Source organism: Theropithecus gelada, chromosome 18 (genome assembly GCF_003255815.1).
Source record: "Theropithecus gelada isolate Dixy chromosome 18, Tgel_1.0, whole genome shotgun sequence".
Classification (NCBI taxonomy): domain Eukaryota; kingdom Metazoa; phylum Chordata; class Mammalia; order Primates; family Cercopithecidae; genus Theropithecus; species Theropithecus gelada.
The window spans coordinates 49,590,139-49,614,961 of record NC_037686.1 but is presented as its reverse complement, the minus strand read 5'-3'; the positions used below and the strand labels follow the sequence as shown (position 1 = coordinate 49,614,961).

General features: G+C 35.0%; 1 protein-coding gene across 2 annotated transcripts in view; it reads right to left on the bottom strand.

The window, feature by feature from the left end:
- Positions 1-24,823, bottom strand: part of WDR7 (WD repeat domain 7) — a 388,356-nt gene that overhangs the window by 119,613 nt on the left and 243,920 nt on the right. The window lies entirely within an intron of this gene.

Here is a 24,823-nt window from a genome sequence, read left to right as displayed (position 1 = left end):
ATATTTCCAAAGAAATATTTTTTTAACAAAAGGATACACAGTAATTTTTAAGTAACAGAAAATGACAAAGGAAAAGTCACGTCAATCACAAAATACTCTCCCTTCTACAAATAAGGATGTGCTGATCCTTTCAAGATAAAGCACAAGATACTATAATAGGAATTCTCAACTATCTGAGCTATAGAAGAGAAACTGAAATCACAGACAATTAAAAATCTTGGATAATTTACATTCATTTAAGACAAAAAAGAAGCATAACATGATACTGCACTTCTATGTTTATTGAGATTACCCTTTAGAGCAGCTTGCTTTACGAAATCTGGGTGTTTTTGGAACGTCTCACTAATTTTACTGTTTTGGCTTTTAGGACAATTACAACCAGTATTTCAGAGTCTATGTTGAAAAAAAATTAAATGCTTGGAGAAAAATCACAAATAGCCATACAAAAATCTATATAGGAGTTAAAAGATACCAAAGATACCATGACTAAAACTTCCATTCTCTACATTAGCGGGCCATTTCTGAAACATAGTGAAAGACCAATTGGAGAGTACCATTTGAGTTTGCATAATCTTCATATCAACTTCCCCCAAAATTATCAAATACATGCTAAGTTTTTACATTGCTTCTACTATCATATATTCATCTCTATAGAAGCTACTAACATGTATGACAGACTGAGATTACATTATCAAGAAATATTTATTTTTTCTTTGGAACTTGTTTATCTTTTGAGCTTAAACAAACATGTCATGAATTTATAACACTACAATCCTGTTCACTTTTGAACATTTTAATATTTTTATGCAATTTTCTTTTATAAAGGAAGAAAATATTCCATCCTACATTTGTTATTATTTGTGTTTGAAGAAAGAAATTGTCAGATATGCAGCTGTTGCCGCTACTGCCATGTACATACATATGGTAGGGTGTGTGTGTGTGTCTGGATGTTAAAGGGGGAGAAACAATGGGACATTTACTATACAATAAATCAATATGTGCTATCTTTTTTCAGGCTGAGTAATTTCAAAAGGGACAGGAAGCAATTAGTTGCCTCACACCTTATTGGCTAGTGTATGGTTTTAATATTTTCTAAATTTTCCCTCAAATATAGCTCCTCTTTTATTAAATTTGCAAAATAGCAGCAAATGGCTTAGTTTTCATTAGTTAATTGTTCTATATAATCAAATTTAGAATGAAAAGCACTATAATACCATCTTCATTTTTAATAAAAGGTGAAAAAATACTGTAAACCAAAATAAGAAATAGTAATATATTTTTCTGTTATTCTATTGTCATTGACAGCTAAGCATAACCCAAAACATAATACAGCATTCACTTCTTATGTTATATATAAAAATATATAAAAATGTCCGAATACTTCAGAATTGTCTAGGAGCAATAAAGAAAAATAAGGCCGTCAAAATATTTTTCAGACTTTACAATTATGTATGAGTTTAACTTGCTATAATTATTTCTATAGTAATTTCATGTCTAGGCAGTATATCATAGAACAATATCTTTTCCTTTACTCCAACATACCTGAAGAATATGACATTACCAAACCATGTTTTAAAATGGCAAAATGTTCCAAAACTGGAGGGAGTATAATTTTTAAAAGTCCTCCAGATGATCCAGATATATTTCCTCACTCCACATCTTGCCCCTGCCCCTTTCCACATAGGAGCCAAATGCTACCCTTCTTTCTCTCTCCAGTGACTACAAATTTATGGATGGTAGGAGAGAGCTATTAAGACCTGGGTTCTAATCCCAAGCTTAATATTTGGTAACTGCTTGATCTGGGGTAACAAACTGGGTATAAGTTTCCTCATTCAATGAGATAAAATGAGACAGAGGTAAGACCTATTCTTGAGCTGACAGGAGTAAAAATAACACAAGGTAGCCTCTTGATATATCATATGCCTCTCCCTCCATACTCCTGTATATATGTACAGATAAACGGTTCCTTAGTTACTTTCTTCAATCACAGACATTTATCTGGAAATCAGACTTGAAAATGGACTATTTTTTAAAAAGGAAAACTTACTGGACTCCAATCCTTTAAAAATACTATAAAGCATGTTATCAAACTAAGAAAAAATAGTGCAACGATTAAATGATGGGAAGGAAAGACAGAAGAAAGGAAAATTTATTTGCTGACTGACTGGTAGGTGGCAGTCCACTTAGTAGGTCCTGTGCTGGGTGTTTACGTGTAGTATTTCATTCATTTCTGAAAACAGACTTGTGAGGGAGATGAGACTAGTTTCAATTTTGAATATGAGAAAAATTACTTCTCAAAAACCTTCAATAACTTATTCTAGATTATACTGTTTGAATTGCCAAAATAAGGTTGACCTGACTTGACAGCCTCTGATTATTATATTATATACAATACTTGTTTAAAAGTAATAGTCTATGTCATATTCCACATTTAGGATGCTCTCTGGAAAGGAATTTTATGTTTAATATTGCAAAGGAAATGCACCATACTGTTTTCTCCAGATGATCCCAGCAATATAAACTGGGTTCGTAATCAAAGAAGTGCTGAATCATTTTAACATGTGTGAAAACTGAAAAGCCTGACTGGCAGTTTCCCAAGGATGGCAGAAATTAATCTGAATGATCAACATATATTAGCACATAAAAATAAGTCAGAGAAAGGCAAACAAATATTCCAAAAACTGGCTTCCCAACCTTTGCCCTGTTAACTCTGGCCTAGTTAAATAGAGCTAGCAATGCTATTTTTCTTCCTCTCGAAGTCTGTGGAAGGTGAATCAAATGTGAAAGCAAGATCAATTCTGTTCTAAGACAGTAAATGAGCTTAAGATCAGACCTGTTTCAGTTTATGGAGAGAATCTAACTATACGAGCTTAAATGCATGTTTATAGAACTACATTACAGAGGCAGAAGAAAAGAGAATACACTCCTGCCTGCACTGACAAACAAATGTTATGGCTATTGATAGTGCCAAAAAGCCATTCAGTCCCACCTACCACATCCGCATATAGAGCTGCTATGTTCTGCATGTTTGTAGCCTCCCAAAATCATATGTTGAAATGTAACCCCTAAGGTGATGGTATTAAGAAGTGGCGGTCCTGGGCACTAATGAGATTAGGGCCTTTATAAAAGAAGCCTGAGGGAGCTTGTTCACCCTTTCCACCATGTGGGGACTCTCAGGAAGAAGGCACCATTGATGAGGAACGGGCCCTCACCAGATACTGAATCCACTAGAGCCTTCACCTTGGACTTTCTAGCCTTCAGAACTGCTGAGCAATACATTCCGGTTTTTTAATAAATTACCGAGCCTAAGGTATTTTGTTATAGCAGTCCAAGTAGACGAAGATAATAGCTAAAGATTACGACAAAATATTTTCATGCCTATTTTATAAAAGTCAAGAGCTAGAAGGATACAACCTTATTAGGCAGATCAGAAAATTAAACCTCAAAGAGGTTATTATGATTTACTCCACACTAAAGAGCGAAGCGTCACGGCACGTCCAGAATCCAAAGCTCCTGTCTCAAAAACCAGCATTCCCTCCACGGTAAGAGAAGGCGTCCATAAGAAGTGAGGTTCAAAGTTATTGTCGTTATAACTGTTACCATTTTAACCGTTTTGATCACAAGCATACCCCAATGCTTAACATACTCTCTGGCACTGAGGAAGCACTCAAAAATATTTGTGGAAGGAAAGAATTTGATTCACACTTCACTGTCAATATTTTAAGCATCTTTCAAGGTCTCAGTTCAGTTTTACTTTATTTACCAAAACAAAGGAAACAGATGGTCACCCCAGCTATTTTGTTCTTGAATCTCTGTAGCACATCTTTATACCATTAAAAAACACACAGACTTGGAAAGCTGTGTGAAAAAGAATCTTACAGATAATCTGGCCCAGAGGCTTCTAACCCTGGTTGGTATTGAGAATCACCTGATGAGCTTAATGAAAACACAAATTCTTAGCTCCACTGCAGACCTAGAGAGGCAGAACACAATCCAGTGGCATAAAGTTCACTATTCTGTGTGACAGCCAGTGCCAATCTTAGACTTTTTTCATTACGTAAAATGCAAAGATAAGCAAAAGTAGAAAGAAGTGTAGACCGGGCATGCTCATGCCTGTAATCCCAGCACTTTGGGAGGCCAAGGTGAGTGGATCATCTGAGGTGAGGAGTTTGAGACCAGCCTGGCCAATATGGTGAAACCCCGTCTCTACTAAAAATATAAATTAGCTGGGCGTGGTGGCACGCGTTTGTAATCCCAGCTACTCAGGAGGCTGAGGCAGGAGAATCACTTGAAGCTGGGAGGTGGAGGTTGCAGTGAGCCGAGATCGTGCCATTGCATTCCAGCCTGGGCAACAAGAGTGAAATTCTCTCTCTCAAAAAAAAAAAAAAAAAAAAAAAAAAAAAAAAAAAAAAAAAAAAAAAGAAAGAAAGAAAGAAAGTAAAAAAAAAAAAAAGAAGCGTATAAACCTTGCTGTACACATCATCCAGATTCAACAACTTTGAACTCGTGGCTAATCTTGTTTCATCCACACTCCCATTTGCTTCCCCATCTTTAACGCCTTCTCTTGTCTCTTTCATGCCTTTTTTCTTTCCTTCACTTACTTACATCTGTCTCTTCCAATCATAATTCAAACATGTCTCCTAAATCGCTTCATCTACAGTTTGCCCCACCCCCTTTCTTGAAGAAATCAGTTCTTTTATCCCACAGAGTCTCCTCAAATCTGCATCCTGCTGATTACATTCCTATGACAATATTTAAAGTGTTCTTCTAACCTTTGTAGTTCCTATAAACTGGTTGAACAGATTCAGTTTGAATTAGATCTGCTATGCACTTCCATCTCAGAAGCGTACAATGCCTGGTTCTCTCTTACGGTGATATTAGGAGTGATTGCCCAGGTCCATTAATATATTAGGGTGGCCAAATGATTATATTCCATCATTCCTTCATTTATTGGCTACAATATTGTTATAAAGAAGAATTTCCTTTCATCAACCACTTGATTATGCTGAGGTACATGTGTATAAAATGTACTAATTTTCAAAATAAGTTAATTCCCTAGCATCATTCAAAAATGACAATGAGGTTTATGTGATTTTTTTCCCCCAGTACCACTTTGAACTCTTGAAATGAATCAAAGTAAATTTGATAGGTTCCTATTTCAATCCACTACAGTTAGTATTGTCTTTTCATTTTGCTTATATTTGATAGAAATATAAATAGATAAATCGTTCCTGGATTCTCAGTCACGGTATGTGGAGGTGTTTTCACATTTATATATATATTAAAAAAATATAGTTTCAAAATAAATATAAATAAAATTTCATGTAGTTATTACTACTAAATATAAAAGATTTTCCTTGAATTGTAAGTTCTCAGGGTACATTTGCAACTCTAAATCCACTAGAATAAAAGTAGTTAGAAGCTAAGCAGAAATCCTTATCAACATCTTCTGAAAACTGTCTATAATCACGCCAGGCACAGTGGCTCATGCCTGTAATCCCAGCACTTTGGGAGGCTGAGGTGGGCAGATCACTTGAGGCCAGGAGCTCAAGACCAGCCCAGCCAACATGGAGAAACCCCATCTCTACTAAAAATACAAAAACTAGCTGGATGTGGTGGTGTATGACTGTAGTCCCAGCAACTTGGGAGGCTGAGGCACGAGAATCTCTTGAACCCAGGAGGTGGAGGTTGAGGTGAGCCAAGATGGTGCCACTGCACTCTAACCTGGACAACAGAGCAAGACTCTGTCTCAAAACAGAATGAAACAAAATAAACAAACAGAAATTGTCTATAATCATAAAGGGAAATAATGCAATCTAGAAGTTCCTTATTGTTTCAGGTAAGATACTCCTTAAAATGTTAGGTTTAATTTTCTTCACCAAAGTCCTGCCTGTTTCCTACTCTCTAAGCCACACTTACCTTTCAATCTGTGGGACTATCTATCTACTTTCTTCTATGTTTGTAATGGCTTCGGGTAAATTTTTTGCCTGGAGAATATCTGCCCTAATAAGTAGCTGCGTCATTCCTTCTGTGGTTCTCTCACTGTTTTATAAAACAATTAAAAATTGTTAATGTTCTCTAGTTCATCTGGAGACGACCACACCACAATGATTCTGGCATTTTGAGGGAAGAAGCTAAAAAAAAGGTTAATTGAAGTTGAGTTTGCTAAGCAAGATAATGTATTCAAACATGAACTTACACATAGTCACTTAATAATCCTAAATAAGAGCAAAAGACTCTGCACACAGATTCTTTCTTTCTGTCAGGAAGAAAGTGCATTATTTATCTTGGTTTGCACATGTGGAAAGCAGGAATGGCTGCCACTCTCCACTCTGCACATGGGAAATAATTGTAAAAACCTAATAATGTCACATAAAAAAAATCATGAGTATCTTGAAATCAAAAGGTTACAAAAACATATTGTTTCCCAAAAAGTTAGGCTATTTTTGGTACCCCAAAGTTAGGTAATTAAGTTTAAATGCAGAACATTTCTAATTAAAAACTATATTAATAGCTGAGGTTTTGAAAAATACACTGCATTAAAAATCATTACGAGGCCAGGCACAGTAGCTCACACCTGTAATCCCAGCACTTTGGGAGGCTGAGACAGGCAGATCACCTGAGGTCAGGAGTTAGAGACCAGTCTGGCTAACGTGGTGAAACCTCGTCTCTATTAAAAATATAAAAATTAGCTGGGCACAGTGGCAGGTGCCTGTAATCCCAGCTACTCGGGAGGTTGAGGCAGGAGAATCACTTGGACCCATGAGGCAGAGGTTGCAGTGAGCTGAGATCGCGCCAATGCACTCCATCCTAGGCAACAGAGCGAGACTCCATCTCAAAAAAAAAAAAATAAATATTTTGAGCATTCTTATATTTAAGATAAAGAGTTCTGCAAATTTATTCATCGACTTTAAACTAAACAATGCATTAACTAAACATTGCATTAACTGCATTTTAAAGGTTAAGCTGTGAGTTAGTAAATAAAAAGTTCTCTGAATAGCACATTGTAATTTAGCTGGATTTTGGACCACAGTAAGGTGGAATTAAACGAGGTCACAACCAAATTTTTAAAATAACTTCATTTCTGGATAACAGAACAAAATGATTGCTTATCACCAGTGAGATGGCGAGGAATCTACTTGCAGTCCATAGTACTTTTCTTGAATCTGACAGAACACCAAATCCAACTTCCACTGAAATGGAAAATCAGCTGGGTATGGTGGCTCACACCTGTAATCCCAGCACTTTGGGAGGCTAAGCAATGCGGATCACTTGAGGTCGGGAGTTTGAGACCAGCCTGGCCAACATGGGGAAACCCTGTCTCTACTAAAAATACAAAAATTAGCCAGGCATGGTGGCACAGGCCTGTAATCCCAGCTACTCGGGAGGCTAAGGCAGGATAATCGCTTGAACCCAGGTGGCAGAGGCTGCAGTGAGCCGAGATCGCAGCACTGCACTCCAGACTGGGCGACAGGGCAAGACTCCTCAAAGTAAATAAATAAATAAATAATAAAAATAAAATGAAAAACAAATATATCAATTGGCTACTGTTTTATTAATGGATACTTACTATCCACAGCTCAACTCTCAAAAGAACAAGTAAATTTTACCACCAGAACGAAGATTATTAAAAATAATACTGAACTAATTACAACTTCATTCATGGAATTAGAAGACCTCAGTGAAACACCATCTTTAGAAAATATCAGAAAATAAAGACAGGCCAATAAAAGATGCAAAACCTCAACGGTTGATGAGGTACTCTCTAGTATGCTTTTAGGCAAGGTTATTATTAAGTATAAAACAAAAGCAAGTAACTACCACCCAAGGCATTAATACACAATGCTGCCAACAGGCAATCACCTTGATATTTAGGCAGGCCAATATTTATTTCAGAAAGGTTCTGAAAGAAGAACCTAGTAGGTGGTGTGTCAGGACAGCAACCACGTAAGCAAATTTGAAAGAACCTGCAAAAATTTATACATTCCTAGACATAAAATGCATTTTTGAGAGAGACTGAAAAATCTGTTAACCAAAATATTTTCTATTGATACAGTGATGAGAGTCACACCTTACTTATGCTGCTGCAGTAAAAGACTGAGTCATAAGTCACTCATTACCTTTTACTTCCCTTAACATCATATTTGTCTGTCTTTTGTCCAGTTATTAACTTAAGCTCTGGCTTATGTAATTTGCTTTAATAAGCTGGGGCACTTCCAAATCCTAGCATAGTTGATAATTTACTATTAGGATGAGCCATGTGAAATAGCCAATATTTACCATCTTTGACCCTCAGAAATGGCAATTTCATATGACACAAGTTAGTATTTGATACGATAGTCCTTAATACCACTACACCTGCAACACAGGCATTCAGAGAGAAAAATCACATAAGGTTTCCATCTGTGTTTACCTGGATCGCTGTAGATACATGATTTAACGGAGATACTAAATAAGAAAGACAATAACATTTCAATCTTTGTCTAGCATTTAAAAATATCATAGCTTTTAAATAAGCATGTTATATAATTATATATACATGTCCCTATATAAATGTCCACAAAGGCAAACTCTACTTTGTTGTTACCAAAATTAACTTGATTGACAAATGATAGGTTCAGCACTACGATTTCTGGGCAATGAAAGCAGCTTGAATGACACACTGCATATAACTATGTAATATTGCTATACTTTAGAAGTAGCCACATCAATATTTTAAGACTTGTGTTATTGCCCAGAACTCTTATCTTCTCAGAAGCAGAGTGGCCTGTTCCACTCAAGCCAACTATATGCAGCTCGGGAGGTCACAGAACTGACACTGGCGACATTCTGAGCAGACTGCTTTGTGATGTGACAGTCAGTCAGATAGTGGAATTTTAAATGAGCTGGAGCTTAACAAGCCTGAAACTCTTCTCTAGCGCTTAAAAGTCCGAAGAATTCTCCACTTGCCAATAGTAGTATTCGCCCTTTAAACCATGAACACAAAGACACTAGTAAATCCTCTGCTTGCTAGTTTTTTTCTTTCTTTACTCCCAGAATGCTGTCCCAGTGAACTGACAGCCTCAGCTAAAATGGACGGCACTCCAACATTTTACAACATATAATGCAACTATGTTGCCTTTACAACATATAATGCAACTATGTTGCCTTTTCTATTTTGGAGAAAATACATTGACCACTGGGACTGAGGATAAGAGATTACAGGAACCATTTCTTCAGTCTGATAAAGCACCTAGTAGCAGGCTCAGAAATCCATAGCAATTAAAAGGCAAATAAAAGTTAAATATAGAATTTGTACATCTATTGTACATTATAATCAAAGATGTGATCTTGTTAACAGATCATTAATTATTCCTTATCACTAACATCCCGGTGAAGTACTAGGTAAGCGATGGGACATTACTAGGCCATTGAAATGCAAATTTGGGGACAACAGTTGCCAGCCATCATTTATCTGTAAATGCAAAATGGAGTTAGTTGTGCTTACTCTAAATAGGTAGAATTCATTTTATGAGGCATGGCCTGGTTTTCTGTTTCAAACCTACTCCATGACTATACTGCCTAGAGATCTACCAGCTATGATAAGAGTACTTCCCAGAAAGCAACAAAATGGAGAACAATTTCTTGATTGTCCTTTCAAAACTTAAGACAATGACATTATAATAACTTGATTCAAAAATATTTATAGAGAACATAATTGCATTATTATTTTTAAAAATTTTCATAGACATGGTCTTGCTATGCCCACACTGGTGTCAAACTCCGGGCCTCAAGCAATCCTTCGGCCTCAGCCTCCCAAAGTGCTGGGATTACAGGCATGAGCCATCACGCCTAGCCCATGATTAGCATTATAAAGAAACAAGTGGATAATAAAATGTTAGTGATGTGAAAGTTTTGATTTATGAGACTGTATTAGAATTATAACAGTAAATTATTCCTTCTAGAACAGTTAGCAATTTGTAGTATCTCAGCTCTAAATCCATTGTTTACCTACTGCTTTGCAATACTGGAGCTGGACTCTGGAAACATGTCCTTTGCCAGCTGGCAGAATGTTAAACTTCATCGATAGAGGTCAATGGAGAGATCCTGCAAGGGGAAAAACACTTCCCTTCCCAAGCTGCTGTGGATGGCCTAACCCTTGGAAAATGGCAGGCTGTGTCTATAGACCAGCTTGGACCAGACCATCAGCTCTAGCCCCCATCCCTAAAGAAACTTCCAGGTTAGCACCAAGTTGCCTCCACTCACAGGCAGCGGTAGGCCACTTTGGCCAATTTCATTATCTACAAGCCCAGTGTTCCCCTAGTAGTCACTGACTCTTTTTTTTTTTTTTTTTTTTTTTGAGACGGAGTCTCGCGCTGTGTCACCCAGGCTGGAGTGCAGTGGTGCGATCTCGGCTTACTGCAAGCTCCGCCTCCCAGGTTCAGGCCATTCTCCTGCCTAAAGAAGTCTAATCTTAGCCTTGGAGGAGGGCCTCTCTGAGTCCTGAGCCCCTTTACTATCCACTCTTCCTCACCCTAGATGAGGTAGTAGCTGATATTTTGCACGTGGTATCTCTGGACCCCCGAGTCTCTTTTTACCTCTTTTAGTAGTTAATCATTTTCTACTAGTGAGAAGCTCTTTATATTAAACTTTCCCTGTCTAGGTAACTGATGTGGTTTCTGTTTCCTGACTGATTTACCTCCCTTCCTCTCCATCTCACTTCAAGAATCAATGGGACCCAACATTATACTAAAGTAACTGCTTTTACTTCTCTGGCTTGGAGACTACTACATAGCTTTAATAGTCTTCTAGAAAATTCTACTTTCTCTTTTCTTTACAAAATCATGAAGTAGTACAATTCAGTTACTGCAAAAGTTCTCCAAAGTGTCCATCCCATCTATTCTATAGATGACAAGATAAAATTTCTCTGATAACAGTGAAAATTTACTAAAATGCTTAAATCAAAATGCCATTAACAAATTAAATATATATATATATTTTCACTGTTATCAGAGAAATTTTATCTTGTCATCTATAGAATAGATGGGATGGACACTTTGGAGATATATATATATATATATATCTCCAGTGAGCTTAATTCAGAGGTCACTTATTAATCATGATGTTACTCTTGTTTGCTTAAAGGAGAGAATCTACAGGTTTGGAGCATAAATCACACAGTCATCCCTTAGGCACACATACATAATGCAAAACTTTAAAGCATATATTGAATTCTTAGAGATTATTTCTAAAGTCACTTGTTTATCAATGTGCCAGCACTTTGTCAATGGAAATATAAAACTCCTTTATTCTTAAAGCTTATATGATGATCAGAAATTGTTAACACAAAAAGCATTTATTTCTTACACATTAGATATAGCCAAGATTAGTTTCAGGCTTGTACAGTTCAGAATGATTTTTTTTAAAACAATAAAGTACAAAACTAAAGGTAACAAATGAAAAGTATGCTGTACTGGGATCTAATTCCCATGGGTAGCTTTCCTTAGCATGGGCTCAAGGAAAAACAACAATTAATTGCAGTGGGCATGTGCAGAAGAAAAACAACTTGAAAGGGTAAAACAAAAGGTGCCTTAAAATTTTCAGGAATTTAGGGGCAATACCTTAGAAACACATTAGTGTGTCTTTAATATAAGAATTTTTAAAACTTTGAGGACAGCATGAAAGACTTTTTTCTTTTTTCCTCCTATGACTAGCAACAAACAAAATTCAGAATATGACTTACTCTGATATTTTGTTTCAACTTTATTTCATGTAATATAGTGGGGGGAAATATACCTATTTAAAATGATGAATTAGAGGTAAGAAGCATCATAGCTTAATGGACATGGAATAAAGCTGAAAGTGAAAAACACACTTTCTTTTCCAAAACCTACCTAATAATGCAATGATATATGCTAAAAATTTCTAATTATTATGCTTCTATTTTTAAATCTATAAATAAAACTGTACTAAACTTTCTACCCAAGGGTTGTATAGCACCCTTAAAAACTGGAAAGGGAGAAATACTGCGGAAGGAATAGAAAAACTAAATTGCTATTCTTCATTCTTAACATAATCAGCTACTTTGAAATATAGTATTACTTATACTACTATAAATTATAAATCTATATTTATTCTACTACCTAGGAAGAACCACTTTTTAAGAACTATTTTGAAATAATTTTTGGCTTCCAGAAAACTTGCATAAATACAGACAGATTTCATAGAATTCTTCACTCAGATTTTTCTAAGGTCAACTTCCATAACCATTGTATGATTACCAAAATTAGTATTGGTAGAATACTACTCACTAGCCTACAGACCTGGTTTGAGCTTCACCAGTGCCCTTTTTGGTTCCCACATCCACTTCCAGATCCCACACTGTATTTAGTTGTCGTGTCTCTTTAGTCTTCTTCAATCTGTGACAGTTGCTGACATGGCTCATCTTCTCTTGCAAGACTCTGACATTTTTGGTGAATAACGGTTCACTTTGTGGAATGTCTCTCAGTTGGGATGTTTTCTCATGATTAGATTAAAGGTATGCCTTTTGACTAGAATATAACAGATATGTCCTTGCAAGTAAGTGTATCATTCCAAGGAAAATCTGAGGTTGAAATGTTTTATTACTGACAATGCTAACCTTCATCATTTGTTTAAGCTAACCAATTACAGTGGAGAAATCAACTTTCCCTATGTAACTGATACATATCTTGGGAGGAAGAACTTGAAGGCTGTGTTAAATACATTGATTTTAACATCCATCCCTGAATCTTGTCTGCAACAATTATTTCTGTGGTCTTTGCCTAATAAAGATTTCCCTCATTCTCTTTGTATTTGTTAACTAGAATCCTTCTGTAAGAGCTGTCCCTTATCCTTCATTTATTTATTCTGTTATAATGGTATGACCTCATGGGTATTTTATTCTATAGATTATAATTCCATAAAATAGATCATATTTGTTACCTAAATTGTTCCAGTTTTGGCTATTAGAAGCACCTTCAGGTTGGTTCCATGTCCTTTTGACATGCTCCTATTCTTTTTAAGCCCTTAGTTTTTGACATCACGGACAGGTGTTCCAAGCCCTAAAATCAACTACTTCTCCAAGCAGTCCTAGTTCCTTTTATTAGAGAATGGTATTTCAAAATCAACATCTTCTATAGGCATGGACATTGCTACTGGAGTGTCATTGCTCCTGGACCCTCTCAGTGGCCAGAGGTAGGAAATATACATTTCCATACCAATGAAGGTATAAAAAAGTATTTATATTTATTTCTATATCTGTATGCATGCATACTAAAAACTATGAGGTCATAATGATATTTCGAGATTCATTCTACTCTTTTCCTTTTCCTTAATTATAACTGAGAGAAACATTTTTATAATCTTGGTCACTGTTACTTTAGATACTTGAGTCATAATATTTACTACAAAACTGAATCAAAGTGCACACATTTTTATGCCCTTCTTTTATTTGGCTCAACAATACAAAGGTAAAGATGCATACTTTTAATGTGAAAACATTAAAAAATCAGTGTCTCTACAATATTTATGAAGCCCCTTAGGTAGTTCTACCTGAATTCACCCCCTTTCTTAGCACCTTTAGAGTAATCATTGTTCTGAGTTGTGTGGTTATCATTCCCTAGCCTTCATTTTCTTACCACATACATTTGTATCCCTAATAATAAATTATTTCATTTTGCATGGCTTTGAACTTCATAAAAGTTCATTCTTTTTCCATTTTCTTTTTTTGCTCAGTATTATATTTGTCCAATAGTTAATGCACATGCATTGTTTCCAATTTTTGTTATTTTCAAACTGTTTGGTATGAGCATGCTTGTACATGTTTCCTGGGTTACATGTGAAAAGGTTTCTCTAGATATAGAAAAGGGTGAACTAAATAATGTACTCAATTGTTTTCCAAAGAGACTAAACCAATTTACATTCTTATAATAAGTGTAAAAGAGTTATGGTTGTTCCAAGTCCTCGACAAAATTTGATAATGTTGGACTTTAGGCTTTCAGTCTGGAAGGTAAAATATTATAGTACATTGTGCTTTTAATTTGCATTTCCTTGATAATAGGGCTTAGCATCTTTTCATAAGTGTATTGGCCATCCTTGTTTCCTTTCTGAGAAATACTTTTTCAACGTTTATCCATTTTCTGCTACAGATTTGTCTTTTTCTTATTTTTTGAATATAAAGATATTTAATCATCTCTTGTCAGTGACCTATGTTACAATCACTTTTTTTTTTCTCTTTGTACCTTTACTTTTCACTGTCTTTCAAGTATTTTTGATTAAGACAAGTTTATAAGTTTAATGTACTTGAATTTATCAGTGTTCTTAATGGCTTGGTTTGGCATTCTGTCACCTTATTTATGAAATCTTTCCCCATTCCAAGGTCGTATTTTCCTATATCATCTTTTAAAATTTTTGAAAGGTTTTGTCTTTAAATCCACATGGAATTGATTTTTGGTGATGATAGGCATTAGCTGATCCAATTTCATTATTTTTTCTTATGGTTAGCCAAGAGTATATATACCATTTATTTAAAAATGCAACCTTTTATTTCACTGATCTACAATGCTAGGTCTATACAGAATCAAATTCCTATGCATGTATGAATGATTTCTGTGCTGCCTATTTTGTTCTGTGAGTCTGCTGGTCTCTCCTGCACCAAGGTAACAATGTAATAATTACAATAAATTTAGAATTTTGACATAAGGTAAGGGAAATCCCTCCATCTTGTTTATCTTCTTTAGGAGTGTTATGGCTTTTCTTAGTCTATTGCTCTTTCATATAAATTTCAGAATCAGCATGTCAACTTCAATAACAAAAACAATGACAAATATTCAACTGGTGTTTAGTTTGGAATGGTATTAATCTATAAATAAGTTTATGAAAATTGACATCTTTATGATATTCAGTACTCCTAGTCACAAAAAATGTTTATCTCTCTATTTAGGTGTTTCAAAATCTCTTTCAGTAAGATTTAAAAATGTTTTCTATAAGTCTTACATATTTTTTGTTAGGTTAATGCTTTGGTATTGTATATTTATAATACTGTCTAGTTGACTTTTTTATTATTACCTACCTCAAAGGTTACAATGAGGATTATATGAGTTAATATTTGTAAAGTGCCCAAAATAGTAGCCAGTATATTGTCAGCACTATATGTGTTTATTAAATCATATATTTCATTTATCTCTGGTATATTCATTTTAGAATAATTTTGCCTAGTTATTAGAAGAATGGTGATGAGACTGATTGTGATTGTGTACGATTTGTATATTAACTTGAGAGTAACTGAGATATTTGCCATATGGAATCACCCATCCAAGAAATGCAAACCATTTACTCAAATACTATGTTAGTTCCCTTAGTAGTATATTCTGTAATTCTTATTCTCTTCTTTATATTTTTAATTTTTAATTTTTATGGGTACATGGTAGATATACATATTTAGGGGTACATACGATGTTTTGATACAGTCATACAATGTGTAATAATCCCAACAGGAATATATATTTCTGAAGTGTATTCTTAGCTATGCAATTTCATAATTTTTTTTGTTTTTTTTTTTACTATTTTATTAAATTTGAGCATCTATCATTGTAATTTATTTTAACCACACAAATATCTATTCACTGTAAAAAAAAAAAAATTAAAAAAATATCCGAGTGTATCTAGCAAATTTTTCCTACCTACCCCCTAATTCTTTTGATAATTGGGTAAGTTGAAATTGTATTGTCATCTGCATTCCTCCTATGACAAAATGCCTACCTGTAGCCCTTTTAAAACAATTTTTTTGTTGCCTGTATTTTACTTCCTAGTATTTAGGGTCTTACTAGTTAGAAAGCATCTTTCAAAAAAATGATGATTTTTTTACATTTTCTACTTCATTCACTAGTAGACAGAGAAATTTTTCATTTTTGATTATTTATCTTGCTGATTGACACCTGGATATCCTTGGTTTTCCAAATATACAATTACAAGTTGTTCAATATTTATAACTCTTGTTTCCTATTTTGCTACATTTGCTAAAATGCCCATGTTAAATAATACCATTAACATGTTACTTGTTAGAATATATCTAATGTGAACCAATTGAGGATGACGTAGCTTTTAGTTTCAGCTTAATATTCTGTATCATGCTAATGAAAGTTTTTCTACTCATTGTTTATTAAGAGTCCTTATCTTGAAAAGATACTGAATTTTAAAAACATCTTTTTTATTTTTTACTTCTGTTGAAACAATCATGTATTTTTTCCTTTGACTACTTGTATGCTTTTTATATTGGATAATATATCATACCATCAGTGTCCAGGTTAACAGACAATACACTTTCAAAAAGATTAGCAAACTCATCTCAACAGTTACATAATAAAAGAGACAGTTTGAGTTAAAATGTAAGATACTACAAGGGCTACTTTATGTATAACCACTTTAGTTTACACTCATTACTTCAGTCATTGCTCAACAAAATAGATGAAGATTCATGACTTGCTAGAGCTTAACGATTATAAATAGGTAAATTATATACAAGAGGTTGGAAGGCAACAAATGTTTAAAAAAGAAAGTATAGAACAATATACAAGGGACTGGATATGGGGGAGGAAAGGCAGCAGTTGGCAGGATTAAACAGAGTGATCTGGATAGGTCTCATTGAGAAGTTGAAAATTGAGCAACTGCTTAAAAGAAGTGAAGGAGTTAACCAAACAGGTATTGGGGGAAAGAGTGTCCCAGCAGGAGTGCCTAGTTTGCCTGAGAAACAGCCAGGGCACTGGAGTAAACAAGGTGAAAATTAGGAGAAAACTGAGTTCACATAGTACTTTTCAGGGCATCGGAAGGACTCTGGCTTTTAGACCCCTGCAGAATTTTGAGCCAAAGATTGATGTGATCCACATTAGGTTCTTAAAGAATCACTACCACAACTGCTATGCTGGAAGGGAAAAAGGGTGAGGCAGGAAGCCTTCACAGGAACCCGGGTAAGAATGAAGGTAGGCAACCCTGATGCTAACAGGAAAAGTGGTGAGAAGTAGCTGACTTTGGGATATATTTTCAAGTAAACCCAATAAGATATACTTGATAGATTAGATGTGTTATGTTGGAGAAAAAGAGGAGTTAGGGATGAACCTAAGAAACTGGGAAAAATGAGTAAGAATCAACTGAGACAGGGAAGGCCACAAGTAGAATAGGTTTAGATGGCAAAACCAAGAATTTTGATTATTACTAAGTTTTTGAAAGCTATATAAGATCTAGTTTTCAAAGTTTTGTCGGTTTTTTAGGAATCTAGCCCTATTTTTTGCAGATACAATGTGATGTCAAACTCCAACTTCTAAAAAACACATGCACAAATCAGTTCTGCTGTTCATGAAGTAGTGTGAAGGGTCTAGGCAGTCACTGAGCCATCCCCATCCAACCCTAGGGCTTTGAAGAATATAATTTAAAAACCAAAGGTATAAGGAAAGAGCCCTACATTTATTGATTTCACACAAACATTCGAGTCCTCTAGTGGACTTGGGTCTGGCAGTGCCCAGTTGAATTGGGTAGCACCAAGAAGTCCATGAACACTTACGTTTGACACACAGGTCTAAGGGCAAAGAAACAAAATAGATTTGGGCTCCCTACCATTCAACAAAGTCTTAAAAATTGTGTTTTCTAAGGACATGGCAGGGGGTCTACAAACAAGTCCACAAAATGTTTCTATATACTTCTTACTGAAAGGCTTTTTAAGAGAACCATTGAAAGCGCTGCAGTTCTTAGAGGGATTAACACTAGATGTTCATGGTCCTTTCTTGATATAAAATTGTTTGAACTTATAGAAACTTAAATACTTTAATTACAGAGACCCTGATGCACTTATATATTAAGACATACAAATACGAAGCAATCACTCTGCAGAACTGTCAGAAAACTACAGGCCAAGTTTATTTAAAAATTAGAAACCAGAATGTCCTAATGCAGAAAAAAAAAAAAAAAAAGTCACCAGCAAACAATGTGACCTGTTACCAAACTGGCTACAAAGGCAATTCAGTGACAAAGAATCAAGAAAACTGAATTAAAATGAAAAACTGAATCAAAGTAACTAGTACATACTTTAGGTGGCTGGCAGAGTCTTGTAGCATGCTGCATCACATTCTAGACCAAAAAAGTATTGTAAAGCCTTCATACTACTTAAATATCTATAAGGGTACAGTTCTCATTTTGCTTTTACTTGTAAATACTGTATGTTGCATAACAGCTTTATCATTTTTAACTGCGATCTATACTTGCATTATAGACCCTGTCTTGATGATGTAATCTCATCTAAACTAAACCTATCTAAATGTTACTAACACAGATGTTGTATTTAACTACTGAAGTATCTTCTTCATCAAAGTCACCCCAAAGCCCTTTTGTATATTAAATGGCAAGAAAGGACCATTAATAGACTTTTCTAATGATGTACAGTAGGGACTGGTAGTTTTCTGTTGTCTTTTTCCTTTTGTAAAAAGCCAGACCGTAAGTATTTCTGGCTTTGCAGGCCAGAAATTTCTATAGCAACTACTTGATTTCTATAGCAACTACTTGACTCTGCTATTATAGCATGAAACAACCATTAATCATATGTAAACACACGGGTATGGCTGTGTTCCAATAAAACTTTATTTGCAAAAAAATGGAAAGGGGGTCAGGTTTGACATACAGTTATGGTTTGCTGATTTGTGGCCTATAGTACAATTATACTCAACATAACACAAGTATATGAAGCTGAACATGTGTGGAAAATGAGTTATGTAAAGGACAGACAGCAGAAAAATACTTTAAAGATGCTCAGCTTCAAACACACAGCATAGCTATGGACTACTGGAATGTATAAAAGCAGATAGAACAACTGGTATAGAACAATTAAAGTGAGACAGGCAAGTTCAAGTGGCAAAATAAATACAAGCACTCTACAGTTAAAATAGTAATACATCACATTAATTTCATAGAGGTCTATAATTTTAGATGGAAATGGCCTTATAAGTAGCTTTGTGTGAATTACTTGTTTTCTGGAAGAGAAACTCAAAGTCCTTAGTGTAGTGGTTTAACAAAAAATGGTTGCAAATTAAAGTTATTTTTGGAGAATAGAATGAGATTACATCATCAAGACAGGCACGGTCTATAATGTAAGTGTCAGATCGCTGTTAAAAATGATAAAGCTGTTATACAACATACATTATTTACAAGTAAAAGCAAAATGAGTAGTCAAAACTTCCATCTGATCTGAACTTAGTATGCTGATGTGGTTGAAATGAGAAACAAGGTAATAAACATATAGAAATTCATCCAAATATAAATAGTTACAAAAATATTTAGTGTTATATTTAAACATGCAAAATGTGCATAATAATGTGGCCAAAGAAAAGTATATTTTTACACAAATCCTCTGAGAACTAATGTACTTTACCACAAACAGTGAAAATCAGTATATGTTATAGAAAAGAACAGCATGAGCTTTGGGGAAAAAATGCATCTGGATTCAGATTGTTTATAAGACAGATAACTTTAAGAAAGTTACCTGATTTTTTAAGAATATCAGTTTACTTATATACAAAATGGTGATAATACTATCTACCTCATAGGGTTCTTATGAAGATTTAAAAACTATATACAGATTTTAAAAGAGCTATTTCCTTTCCTTATTCTTCTACAAACACATCTAACAACAGCAACAGAAACTAACATTTATAAGTACTTATATGTCAGACATTTTTTTCATGCATTGATTTACTTAATCCTTACAATAACTCTCTGAGGTAGGTGCTACTCTTATATATTATTCCTGTTTCTTAGTTAAGGAAACCGAGCCACAAAGTATTCAAGGCCACAGAGTTATGATACGGTGATACTAAGATTCAAAACCAAGCTCTGGTTCCCAAATAACAAAATCACAATAAAAAGGCTGAACTACCTAAAGCATTAGTTCTGAAAGTAGTATAAATGTCATTTTTATTCACTCTGATTAGTTCCCGTTATTTTTTCCACTGAAAATGTAAAGAAAAGGAACAATTTGTGCATTAACGCAGTTTAATGACTACAGCTACCATAAAATACTCAATTTAAAATAACTATAAAAGATTCTAGATTTGACTGGGTTTCTCTACTCTGGCTACACATCAAAATTACATATGAAGCTTTAAAAAGAATACAGATGCCTGAATCCCACCTCTGGCTTTCTGAACAGGAAGGGCTACCTAAATGTTCTGATACTCATATTTTAAAAACACTCTGCAAGTCATTTGAGTACATAGCTGAAGTGAAGAGTCACTGTCTAAACACAGATGTAATGGTGATGTAAGTCCAGTGGCATCTGCAACCAGGATGATTTTCAAAGATAAAAATACAAGTGAGAGGTGGTGGTAAGGAACATGGGATGCTGAGTTAGTGTACTGAGAACAAACAAGTCAGAGAAGAGAGTAAGGAGCCAGAGAGGAAGGCCAGATTCATTCCAAGTGCCAGGATGGCCAAGTTGGAAACACAAAGGAAATCGAACAGAAATGCAATCTCTATAGCCACAGCAGCCGTTCAGCAACACAATCTGATAACTGTTTGTGAATGGTGAGAATATCTATTATTTTGCTATTGCTTATCCTTGCAAATGGCTTGTCATTGTTGCTATGTTCTACATAACTTACAACTACCACTAGTTTTGTTATTAATTGCAATTCTGTGGCATTGTAGTAAGCTTGTTAATAAAACATTTGAAATTTGGCTTCACTTTCTTCTCTTAAAATCTAGGAAATAAATTCATTATAAAATCAATCTCAACCTATATTAACCTATTCATTAAATAAAATATGCATGATTAAAAAGCACAGGGAGTACTTGAGGGATCATTTTCACAAAGTACACTACAACCAAATAAAAAACAAACAGCATCAGAACAATATAAAAACTGAAATACAAGTTCACAGAATTACAATATCGCTTAGGTAGCACTGAGGCTTCCACTTAGTGGTGCAGTATTGTGGCTGAACTCATCTGCAACTATATTGTTTTAAAAAGTCATAATAACAGGTAAGCAATTATTTCAACAAACTCCTGCAGTGGTTCTTATCCATTTTTATTTAATGGCCTTCTTTTGAGAACTTCACAGAATCTGTGCATCCTTTTCCTAGGGGGGAAAAAACCCCCACAAATGCACATAAATCTGGCATTTTCCAAGTAATGGCAGGTAGATCACGTACCTTGGCCAGCATTATAGTATTTCTAAAGACTCACTGTGGGAAACAATTAATTACCTCTAGTGTATCTCACACCAAAGAAGAAAGTCATTCCCAAAGCCCAGATATGCCAATGTTTTATGTCTATGCATATCCACAGCAACAGCAGTCCTAAATGAAAGCTTCAGTAGATGTCCATATTCACAGTTGACCATATTCACAGGTGACACAAAAATATGTGAAATGGTGAAAATATGCTGCTTTAGAGTTGGAACACAGGTGTTTAAGTTCAGGCTTGGTACTTTTTAGCAGTGTAATAATTTAAAAAAGTTTAACCTATGCCCTCAATTTTTTGTCTGCACAAAGAAAGTTTAATCCAATTTCACAAATCTTTTAGTAAATATATTTGGCGGTACGAAGCAAAGCTTCAGTTTCTTCATCTGATAAATGAGGATAGCAATGGTACTTATTTGATAGGACTAAAAGAATAAATAAAATAATACATGTCAAGTATACAGCAAAATGTCTGGCAAAGAGTAAATGGTCAATGATCAGCTATTATTAACGTGCCTCATATTGTGCTAAGTGTTGGACAAAAATGTCTTTCAGGGTAACAAGAGATATGTATGGAGTTGGAATTAAAAAGGTGTTAAATAAATGATGGTTTCTTCCTCTCTCCATTTGTTAACATAGAAAGGGCATTGGGACACACGTAAGTTAGTAGTGTGCTGCAGAGGAAGCTGGCGAGGTTGCCCATCTCCTCCCCATCATGACTGAAGTCCCCACTCCTCTAAGTTCTTGGGGGTGTCTGTGGCTGACAAGTCTCAGTGGAATTCCTCTGTGGGCTTTGCCTTAGGATAAGGAAAGCTGCCTTATCCAAAGTTACACCCCCTTCCTAGGCCTCCCAACCCTTTCCCAATCCAATGACTAATTCAGGACAAGTCTGAAGGTCATCCCAGCTCCACAGTTCCCCAAAATCAACTGAGGCCTTCTATGTAACTAAAACACAATTCAACGTCCCCCCTCTGCCTAATCCTGTTTCACTCCCCTAAAGATAGATATTGATCCTAAGAATACCCATGCACACAAATCTGCCTCGGAGTCAGCTGCCTTGGGAAATGACTTTTGACACTTGCCCAAAGTCAAAAAGCTAATGAGAGAGCAAAATGGAATTTACTACAGATGTGCTAGCATAATTCCACTATTATAAAGTGAGCAGAAGAGACCCAATGAAAGAATGAACCAAAAGACCTATAAGGTAATGCCATAAATAATACCTTAAAACATTCTAATAATGCCTTATTTGTGGGTTGGAATAAAAATGCAGAAAAAAAACTGAAGTGTGCTAATATAAAATAAGACAGCAGCCATCCCTGCGTGGAGAGGAAAATGGGAAGGTGATGAAGGAGATGAATTTCCTGGAATGCTTTGTATTTCACTTCAGGAGCAGAAGACTATTTGGACCAAAAGAAGTTTTGAAGTCAGCATAGCTCCAGCCTTTTATTTTATGCAAGAGAATGCTGCAACCCAGAGGGATACATAGCTTACCCAAGGGTACGATGTAACGCTAGCCTAATCTAGGCTTCTCATTAATCTTCAGAGTCCTTCAGCTTTGTCTTCAATATGTGATTTCAATATATGTAAAGTGTAACTCCCACAAAAGATTCATCTATGTTCAAAAAACTATAAGATACGTTACAAAACTAAGTATGGCTCTTGAAATACGCATCAGTGTCATTCTTTCCTCCCATCAATGTGGATAACTGGGGTTTCACTACACTATGAGTTTGCACAGAATGCTTCAGGAGGAGGGTAAGAACTCACTATCTATGCCTGTAACTACATTAGCAATTAAAGTTCATTAAATATTATATCTTAACGGCCTTATCTCAAAATGAGGATAATAATTATTATCTCATTCAATAGGATGCCATAAAGAGTAAATATTTAATGGTAGCAATGCATTCTAAATGCCACATAAACAAATATGGCAATACATATAACAGATTCCAGCAGGTTAACATTATAATAGGTTAATATTACACATGACTGATCAAAAAAGAGTACATGTAAGACACAGGATCATTTAGACATCTAATTCTTTTCAAACAGGAGAGCAAGATTTAAACTGACAAATTTAAATTTAATTAAGACATCCCAATTCAAATAAGAAAGATCTTGAAAATCCCTGTGGTAGGCAAAGTTACCATCAAGGAGCTTAAGACCTCTGAGAAAAAAAAAAAAAATAGGTTAATGGGATAAAGTTAAAAGCAAATCCATGATTACTTCTAAAATATTTTTATAACAGTTCAAATAAAATAGGCTAAGAACAAGAAAGGAAAAAAAATATCAAGGACATTCTACACATTTTAAATTGGTTCTACGAGGTACTATATCATTCATTCTGATACACTATTCCTTGCCTGCTAGAAACTCCCCAAAATCTCTCATAAATAGAATTTACTAAGAAGCATTGCAGTCTTCCCTTCTCATATCTAGTCCTTTATCCAAAATGCTCAAAGAACAGGCCAGGTTCAAAAACACTGAAATATTTAAAAGGTTTGCATAAATTTTATTTATCTTCATTGGGAAAGTTGAGGAGAAACCATGCAAAAGTCCCTCCCCATAGTGCAGTTCAGCCCAGGTTGAGCTCAGGCCAGAAATACACTCCAGAACCCCCTTATATATATATAGTTCCGCTTCCTGTCTTTGAACAATCCAATCCAAATGAGCAGTATTAAGGCCCTTCAGTTCCCAAGATTTCTTTGAAAAATCTGTTTCTACTCTGTCACGGCTTTTCAAATCCCTCTTTCCCCCTAATTCTTTCCTCTTTTTCTAGTGATAGTAGTAACAATTTTCAAATAAAATTATCACAGTTAGTGGAGTATTGAAGTCCCCCAGTCCCCCACTATTATTATGTTGCTATCTCATTTCTTAGTTCTAGTAGTAATTGTTCTATAAATTTGGGAGCTCCAGTGTGAGGTGTATATATATTTAAAATTGTGATATTTTCCTGTTGGGCAAGTCCTTTTATCATTATATAATGTCCCTCTTTGTCTTTCTGTTGTTGCTTTAAAATTTGTCTGATAAAAGAATAGCTACTTCTGCTTATTTTTGATGTCCATTTGCATGGAATATCTTTTTCCACCCCTTTAGCTTAAGTTTATATGAGTCCTTACATGTTCCGTGAGTGTCTTGAAGACAGCGGAAACTTGGTTGGTGAATTCTTATCCATTCTGCCATTCTGCATATTTTAAGTGGAGCATTTAGGCCATTTACATTCAATGTTAGTATTGAGATATGAGGTATTATTCTATTCATTGTGTTTTTTGCTGCCTGAATACCTTGTTTTTTTTTTTTTAAATTTATTTTTGTTTTGTAGGTCCTGTGAGATTTATGTTTTCAGGAGGTTCTATTTTGGTGTGTTTCAAGATTTAGACCTCCTTTTAGCAGTTCTTGTAGTGCTGGCTTAGTAGTAGCAAATTCTCTCAGCATTTGTTAGTCTGAAAAAGACTTTCTTTTTCCTTCATTTACGAAGCTTAGTTTTGTTGGATACAAAATTCTTGGCCGCTAATTGGCTAAGGAAGCTAAAGATAGGGCCTCAATCCCTTCTAGTTTGTAGGGCTTGTGCTGAGAAATCTGCTGTTAATCTGATA